The 9541-nt window shown below is 44.7% G+C and overlaps 1 long non-coding RNA gene across 1 annotated transcript; it reads right to left on the reverse strand.

The window, feature by feature from the left end:
• Nucleotides 1-499: 499 nt before the first annotated feature.
• LOC119088757 lies at nt 500-6075 on the reverse strand. The gene is made up of 2 exons (XR_005092476.1): nt 5936-6075; nt 500-1370 (listed from the first exon to the last, which is right to left on the reverse strand). It is a non-coding gene; the product is annotated as an uncharacterized LOC119088757 (long non-coding RNA).
• Between the last annotated feature and the right edge of the window lie 3466 nt (nt 6076-9541).

The following is a 9541-nucleotide window of genomic DNA, read 5'->3' on the forward strand; positions in this document are numbered from 1 at the left end:
GTACTTTATAATTACAATGTAAATATAAATAAATAGACAATATACACACGCTTCAACATCTGTTCCTCCCACTCAGCATCATATCTGTGAGATCTGCCCATAAAAAATCATGTGGATCGTACTCTTTCCTGTCAGATATTCTTAGCTGGGCTCAGTTGCTCAAACCTATAACTTAGCTACCTGAGAATCTCAGGAAGAGCGATTGCAAGTTCAAGGCCAGTCTGGGCACCTTAGTGAGACGCTGTCTCAAAATTAAAAAGTATAAAGGGGGCTGGGATAGCTCAGTGGTAGAACACTTGCTTAGACTAGTGGAAGGCCCTAGGTTTAATCACCAGTAGTGTGATGAAAAAATAAGTATTGCATTGAGTAGAAATAGCCATGCACTTGACCATTCTTCAGATAATGTTCAGTGGAGCTTCCCTTTGGGGTCTATTGGATGAAAGCATATAAGCATACACCCCCCCACACACACACACATACCAGAGGGAAAGAGAGAGAATCAGAGAGCACTGAGGTCTTTAATCCTTTACTTAGGAAGCAGAGGCAGGCAGTTTGTGAGTTCAAGGCCAGCCTGGGCTACATAGTGAGACCCTGTCTTAAAAAAAAAAATCCCTGGCAAAGTCTCAACCATAATTTCTGTATAACTAGAACTCAACAACAGCCTTCTCTGTCTGGCTTCGGCTGCACCTAGAGGGATGATATTCCCAGTCGACAGAGAAAGTCCCTGAGGCCTGGAAAGCCTGTGGATAGCTGCATTAACAAGTGCAATGGGGAGATATGTGGGTCAGCTTGTTCCTTGAGATGCTCTCAAAATACCCTGGGAGCTCATATTCTCTAGAGGCTGGGACTTGTGCCTCTACCTGCTCTGGGTCGGGGGCCACTATGTTATAATTTGAGACAATTGAGAACATTAAAATGAATGGTCCACTTCCCTCAAATTTCATGACACAGTTGGAAGGGGAGGATTTGAGGCTATGAGTTACATTTTGAGGCAAAATTGTCCCTTCAGTGTTCATCCCTGCAGAGAACAATTCAGGACTTGCTCGGGTGTGTGTGGGCAGCCCCAGCAAATGTCTCTGCATATTTTAGGTTACAGCATAACTTATAAGAACCACATGGACAAAGGACAGTCTAAAGGTCATTAGTCCTAGGAAAATATCCAATTACAGACTCCACCGTGCTCAGAGAAGGAGAATGAAGTCAAGGGAGCCAGAGAGCCTGGGACTCACTATCCAACAGTCTGGGGAGAAGCGCCTTAGGAAGGTCAATCACAGATCACAGTCATCCCCATCCAACACAAAGCCACGTAGTTCAAACTCCAGGCGGTTCCTGACCCAGGGTGGTTCCACTTTCCACACTTCGTCTTCACTCTGGTGTGAAAGCAACAGGCAGGGAGTAATTCTGATGTTAGATTCTGATCTGTTCCCAGGCTAGCGATAATGTCCTTGGCTTCTTTCTTCTGTTGCTGGCAGGACCTGTAAGCTGCAGTTCCCAGCCAACTCATCACAGAGCAGGGGGACAAAGGATCCTGGGAGGTACACCAGGTTTCTAAGCTGTCACTCTTTAATTGCACTGTTTTGGTTGGTTGGTTTTTGGAGGTGGAGACTTGGATACCCCAAGGGATGGTTCCACTGCCACTGTCTCCAGAGTGCTGAGGTCACAGGTATGGGCCACCAGGCCCAGCTATACATCGCATTTTTTGGGTTTTAGTATCTTCAACATATAATGGGTAGATTAGGACACAACCCATCAGCATTTTCAGCTAACGGTAAACACCATCTGCTGTTAAGTCATTTGTTAATTTAATAAGATAACTTTTCCTAATTGGTGTCCCCAATTATTTTTGAAAAATGTTAATAGATTTAAAAAAAACCTTTCCAATCTAAGAACATTAAAATCTTGCTTTCTGACTCTTAAGTAGCCATGACTATTTCAGCAAAATTAGACAACCAGAAAGATGGAGAAGAAACTCACACATCCGGTCCTGTCCTTCCTAATTTACCTCTGTATACAAGATCAAAATTCCTCTGTTCGGCCATTTTTGTCTAAATTTCTCCTCTTCTTTCTTTTCTCTTGGTGTGGGGCTATCTCTAGGCTCACATCACGTGATAATGGTCATTTTGTTTCTTCATTTGCTGTCTAGTGAGACAGGTTTTTACTGTGTATGCAGACTGGATATGCATCTCCACCGAGTGATTCTCCCGCCTCTGCCTCCAGAGTGCCGGGACGCAGGCATGTGCCATCAGGCCTGGCTGAGAGCAGCTCAGATCCTGTTTATCACTTCCATAATATGGGTGTTTTCACATATCTCCTAGACAGTTTCAGGGGTTTTGTTGTTTTTGTCTATCAAATAAAATATCATAAACATATATCAAGTTTATTTCCTTCCCACTCTATTTTAGAGATGATTATACTATATGCCTTACATCATTCTTTGCTGGAATATTTATTTATTTATTTATTTTGGTTTTTCGAGACAGGGTTTCTCTGTGTGTTTTGGTGCCTGTCCTGGATCTCGCTCTGTAGAGCAGGCTGACCTTTAACTCACAGAGATCCACCTGGCTCTGCTTCCCAGAGTGTTGTTTTTTTTTTTAATTAGCTGAATTGTAATGAAAACATTTGCAGATTATCCTCACTGGTTAGCCTAGAATATGGCCTTGTGCCTCCAGCCTTTCTCTGAGAGAGAAAGTTTGTGAGCTGGGCACTGGGTTTTTCTTTAACAAGCCTGTCATGATTGTGACAGAATCCATTTCACACCATCTATGGCTGAGAAGAGTTTGAACTTCTGGTCCCCAGAAACAAGACTCCTACTAAGAGGGAGTTCTAGAGTTTGGAACCAATGGGAGCCAATGCACTCTCTCAGCTCTGGTCCTTTTCAAACCTGTGTGTCCCTCACAGAGGGAGCCAGGCACTGTCACACCCTGGGGACAGCTGGCAGTGTGCACTAGAGATGGGACATCTCCTGTAATGACACTGTTATACCATCCTGTGACCTTCTCTTTTGAAGCCATTTGTTCCTCTCATTCCACCTCTCAGAGACCTGCCTCCTCCATCCCTGACCAATCAGGTAACAGGGATATTCAGATTAGTGCTGTTTACAGGGACTCGCAAAAAGGTGGGGGGTAGGTGTCGCTGGTTACTCTGAGAAGGAAACTGACATCCTAAGAAGGTAGAACAGGGGACCCTTCGTGATAAGCAGAAGACACGGTCTGATTGACCCCAGCAAGTCAACACAATGTTTTTTTTTTTTTATGTTTTGTTTTTGAGACATGGTCAGATGCTGCTCAAACTGTTGTCTGGAACTCACTATGTAGCCGAGATTGACTTTGAGTGTCTTTTTCTTTTTCTCCCCCTCCTTCTTGTATTTGATCAGTTTTTAACAATTTGTTTGTGTGGTGTGTGTTCAGTCTGTGTACATCTGTATGCAGAGGGGCATGTGCTCTCACCAGAAAAGGACCTCAGATGTCCTGTTTCTCACTCTCTGCTTTATTACCTCCAGACAGGGTCTCTCTCTGAACCTGGGACTAGGATCACTGTGGGCAAACCCTGATGATCTCCCTGTCTCTGCCCAGCCCTCCTCTGAAGCCCTGGGTTATAGGTACTCATGGCCACACCCATCTTTTTATGTGTGGGGGGCATTTGAACTGAAGTCCTCATGTGTCTTTGGCAAACTCTCTTAGCCACTGAGCTGTCTCCAAAGCTCAGCTCTGACCTTCTGACCTCTGGCCTTCACTTCCTGTGTATTGAGATCACAGGCATACACCACCACACCCTGTTTATTTGGTGCTGAGGATGGAACCCAGGGCATCATGCTTGTCAGGAAAGCATCCTATTGAGTTATAACCCTGGCCCCTGCATCCTTCTTTATGGACCTTCAAGGCCCATAAAGTTTACTAGCCACCTCTGGGGGTAGAGGCCAAGAATCGGAAACCACTCATTTCTTATATCCCTGCAGCATCCCAGACTCCGCTTTCAACCAAGCAAGGATGTGACCCCGGTCAGGCAGACTGCGGGAAGAGCTCAGTCTCCTTTCTCAGAAGAGACTCCTGAGCTCCAGCTGTCTGTGTCCTTTCTCTGCAGTCACATCTGTTCAGCTCTGGGCTTCTTCGCCTTCTAGCCTTCCTTTCAGAGTCCCTCACTCAACTGTCCACTGGCCTCCTCTCAATCTCTGTGGAGGACTCTGTGTGTGTGTGTGCGCGTGTGTGTGTGTGTGTGTGTGTGCGTGTGTGTGTGTGTGTGTGTGTGTGTGTGTGTGTGTGTGTGTGTATACAGACACATTCCTGCCACCTGGGGTCAGATCTCTGGATTTTCCCTCTGTTTCATTTCGGTTCACAGCGGGGTTTCACCATTTTCTTGCATTCTATTAATAAAAAATTAAGCAATCAATTTTCTTACCCTCCATTACATCTAATTCCCTCTCTAACTCAATTATTATTGCGGCCCTGGCAAGTGCTCTGCGAGGCAGATGGCAGGAAGGACAGGTTGCCAAAAGAAAGGGCATTGTTTGCTGAGGGATATTGTTTCCATGAAAGTGATGACACTTTCCTTCCAAGGATGGATTATTATTTTTTTTTCTGAAATCAAATTCATGTTACTCCGTTAATGTAATCGGTTTGTGCAAGCGTTGCCAAGATTAATATAGGCACATGTGACGAACTCTAGCAGCCATTAAAAATGCTTTATGTCATTTAGTAGTGTAAAAGAATACGATGATATATAGTATTTTCTTTGAAAGAAGTTAGGACAAACCTATTATGTGACTTACCATTCCCAGCCTTTTGAGTTCTAAAGTATCTAATTGCCAAGGTGTTTTATTTGGTGCCACGATACTGAGCAAGCCTGGGAGGTTAAGTCCAAGCCCCTTCCAGTGTTGCTTGGGAAGCTTCTGTATGACCAAAAAGGGCAAGTAACCCAGTCAAAATGCAAACTCAACTGATAGATCAATTGATTGATTGCTTGTGTCTGTGCCAGTGTGAGAAGGAGGTGAGAAGCGATCAGGCACCCTCTGAAACACTCCTAAGGAGGTCGCAGCAGGGGTGGAGGAAAGTACTGATGCGGGGTCGAACCCTGAAGAAGTTTGGAAGGCTGTTTCTTTTTGCGCGCGCGCGCGTGCACGTGTGTGTGTGTGTGTGTGTGTGTGTGTGTGTGTGTGTGTATGGATGGGAATATATATATATATATATATATATATATATATATATATATATACACACACATATATGTATACATGTAGTATGTATGTATTACCTGTGCATTTGGAAGCTGGAGGACAACCTTGCCTATTGCTGCTCAGGAACTATTCACATTGTTTTTATTGTTGTTGTGTTGTGTTTTAAACAAAATTGCTCATTGGCCTAGAACTCAAAGTAGGCTAGTAGGCTGGTTGTTCAGTGAACCCCATGCACCGACTGGTCTCCAACTCACCAGTTCTGAGATTTCGAGTCTGCCCCCGTGCCTTTTTGTTTGGTTTGCATGGGTTCTGGAGAACGGACCCCATCCCATTCTTTGGTATCAAGTGCTTTACCAACTGAGCTATTGTTCCAACCTTTCACTTTTTTAAGATAGGGTCTCCCTGTGCAGCCCTGGCTGGATTGGAGCTTACCATGTGGACCAGGATGCGATGCTCTTGAACTTGCAATGTCCTCTGGTCTGGGTTTTCTAAATGCTGAGGTTACAGGCGTGCAACACCACGCCAGCCTCGGTGGGCTGTTTCTACGCTGCATTGGGCGGCGAGGCTGTTTTTTATAAGTGTGCTGTAGAATCGGTCTCCTTATTTGATAATCACACTCCAATCACAATGCATTCTGCCGTGCATATAAAACCACCTCCCCTCTGCCTGCCTGTGCCTCCCTGGGATACTGCTTCCAATCACTGGTGTTTCTAGAAAACAGGAGAGTCCCTGAGATGTAGGTCTCAGAGTTTGACAGTAACTTACCTTAATACCCTTCTTCCTGCAGTCTAGAAAACACGGGCATCTCTGTCCATTAATTCCCATAGCAGACTTGAATGGATTGGGACACCGTGTGTGTAGAACATCTGGCCAAGTTTTCCCTTCTAAAACAACTTGGACGTGCATTGCATAAGAGATTGCTAGACATAAACATAAAAAGTGTTTCCTTTGTACGATACATTTATAACACTATAAAGCCGCAAAATATACTCACTGCTGAAAATTCAGAAAGTGTAAGCAAACACAATAAATTTTAGAAAAATAAGGCAAAATCACCTATGAGTCTGTTCTATGGAGACATCAGCCGTTGAAATTTTATTGTGTCTGAAAGGTTTATCTGTTTAGACTACACATGTTGTTGGGCAAGGGAGCGGCCGTTCACGCAAGCTGCCTTGTCCATTTTGTAGTTGTGTTAGTGAGCTTTCCGTTGCTGTGAAGAAATGCCCAAGATATCCATTTAAAAGGAGGAGAGGCTTGTCTGGGCTCATAGTTCAGAGCTTCTGACACACGCTCAGTTCATTCCATTGCAATGGAGCCTGTGCTTAGGCAGAATTAGGCAACATCAGGGAGCAGAGCACGTGGCAGAGCCCAGCTACTGTGGCAACTGGGAAGCAAAGGAACATGGTGATTTGAATGAAAATGCCCCCCCCCCATAGGGAGTGGCACTATTAGGAGGTGTGGCCTTGCTGGAGAAAGTTTGTCACTGGGTGTGGGCTTTGCGGTTTCAGAAGCTCAAGCCAGGCCCAGAGTTACTCGCTCTGCCTGCTGCCTGCGGATCCGGATGTAGAACTCTCAGCCACCTCTCCAGCACCACGTCTGTCTGAAGCTGCCCATGCTTCCTGCCATGGTGATAATGGACTAAACCTCTGAACCTGTATCCAGCCCCAATTACATGTTTTCCTCTGTAAGAGTTGCCGTGGTCATGGCGTCTCTTCACAGTAATAGAACACTGACTAAGACAAGAGAGAGGAAAGTCCAAGGTCTTCATATCACTTACCATTGCAATCTACCACTTCCTAACTTCCTTCAACTAGGCTCTGCCTCTTAATGGTTCCATCCTCTCCCAGAACTGGTGGGGACCAACTCTATGGGACTATGCCTGTGGAACCCACTCCAGACACAAAAAATAGCAGCAATGTGTTGTTAGTATAATATCTTAGTATTTTTAATGGCTGCGAAGTACTCTGTTACATGGATATACCATAATTTATTTTAACTGCTTCCCTGTGTTTACAGTTAGAAGACTGCTAAAAGCAGTCTTACTAGCTAGTAATAATATGCATTCCATCAACTGGCTTCTCATCAAAGCCTTACATTTATCACAGTGATTACCTTCAGACGGATTATTAAAGGTGAACTGTTGAGGCAAAGTTTGTTTATTTTTAAATTAAGGATTTTAATGTTGTTTGCCAAATTGACTTTTTACAAGGATGTGTGGTATTTTGCAAATTGTGATTTTCAAGTTTGCATAATCTGCTTTTTATTTTCCTTATCTGAAAAATCATATATGCCCTTATCCTCAGCTTATATTCCTCTCAGTTTCAGTTATATGACCTTGGTGTAAGTTAGAGAAATTATTAAATAGGACCCCTTTGAGCGTACCAGGTTCTTTTGACAAGCAGTCCCCATTTATACAACTATCATACTTAACATACAAATGAGTGGCCTTGAGCTTGTGGGATTCAAATGTCTGTTCAATTAGAACCATTTTCATAATGTGTTTGAAGACTTTTGCTCAATATTCATAAAGCCAAATGTTCAGCTACTTTATTTGCCAGGCCATTATGCCCCTGCATAATGGGAGGCCCCGGCGTCTGAGGCAGGCCTGGCTGCCTGGGTGCCTCGCCCTGGCTCTGGGAGCACAATACAGGTAACGCGCCTTTGGCTCCACTCCCAACACCACAGCACACAGATGGCGGAGAACAAAAGGTCTGCGTGGCCCACCATGTTTCAGCTGCTCTTCCAGCCTTCCTCTCAGCCCTCCCGGGTCTGTCCGCTCCCTCTCTTCCTCTCCACCCCCACCACCAGCCTGCACCTCTGCCCTCCCGGACTGACAAAAGACCGTGCTCAAAATACCCAAATGTTGGCCCAATATGGGAAAGCTGAAAGGGGAGCCATTTGATGTCGCCCAGTTTCCTCATTAGACATTGTCATTGCCCTCCTCTTTGAATGTCAGGGAAATAAAGTCCATTTAGGTGCCAAGAAATCTTCCCGATAGAGAGGTTGCCATAGCAACCGTGGAGAGATGAATTAACCAGCACGCCATTCAGTCACAAGGTGCTGGCTTGGAAACTGCTCGGCATGGTGTCGCACCTTCTTTTGAAACGTGATGGGTCTGCACGGCCCAGCATCTACTTTCTATTTCTGTGTTTCAGGCACGATTGTTTGTTAAGGTATTCGATTCGCTATAGAATGAAGACTCCCAGAGGGGAGAAGAAGAGGTAGGGTAGGGAATAAGCTGGAAGACTGGCAAAGTGTGACAAACCCAGAACAACTTTCCAGAAAGTGTCAGGGCAGGGGTGGCGGATCAAACAGAATCGACGCCCTTCAGAAGCAGGTGCAGAAGGCGAATGTAAATGCTGTGCCCTGTGAGGGGGAAAAACAAAATCAGCGCTATCTAATGGGGAACTGGTTGAGAATAAACCTCACGCTTTTATTAATCTAATCCCTGCTTTGTAAGCCACGACATTTAACCGGGTAATTAAATAATAATTGAATAAGTCTGCGAGGCATAGAACCAGGCAGAAAGGCACAGTCCCTCGAGACAATTTTTTATCAAATATTGACTTACTCTTCAATATTAATGATGGGGATTTAATGCTATATTTTATATTTACATACTAACGTTGTTTGGGAAACCCTTTGTGATTTATAGCGTCTCAACTTACACATGTGAATTGAATTAAAAGCACAAAAGAAAAACTTCAAGGTCTGGAGAACACACTCGGGTGGTAGGTGTGGCCCGGGGTGGATCTCGGCTTCTTTTGCTCTTACATCTGTGGAGAGCTCTTGACTATCATGGCCCCGGGAGAGGCAGACAAGCCTAACTGCTCTTATCCCACACAGACACTCATTTGGTGCTGGGGGAATAATGGAGCTTCTTTTTTTTTTTTTTTTCTTGTTTTAAGATTATGACATTATTCTTTTTTTTTTAATTAGACAGTTGTGAGCCACCTCGTGTGGGTGCTGGGACTGGAACCTGGGTCCTCTGCCAGAGCCGTGTGTGTTCCTAACTCCTGAGCAACCTCTCCAGCCCAGGGGTTTCCTTTTCAAGCAGCCCCTTGCATGTTGCTGGCACGCTGGAAGCAGCCGATCGAGAAGGGTATGGCATCCCCCACTGGTGCTGTTAGTAAATGACTAAAGACTGGCCTCGGGGACGAATGTCCATATTTACATTTGTGTGTACACTCATCCTGTGCTTTACTCCTGAGAGGGATACGTTACACATGGTTTAATAATAGTGTTAACATACACAGTACCCTTTCTCTCTTCCATATAGCCAACTCATTTGCATAGGTGCTCTTAGCTTTTTGGTCTGTCCTGAATTCTTGTGTCTGCCCTCAACCTACTATTAATTGCCGTTGACAAACA

This window comes from Peromyscus leucopus, chromosome 11 (genome assembly GCF_004664715.2).
Source record: "Peromyscus leucopus breed LL Stock chromosome 11, UCI_PerLeu_2.1, whole genome shotgun sequence".
NCBI classification, from domain to species: Eukaryota; Metazoa; Chordata; class Mammalia; order Rodentia; family Cricetidae; genus Peromyscus; species Peromyscus leucopus.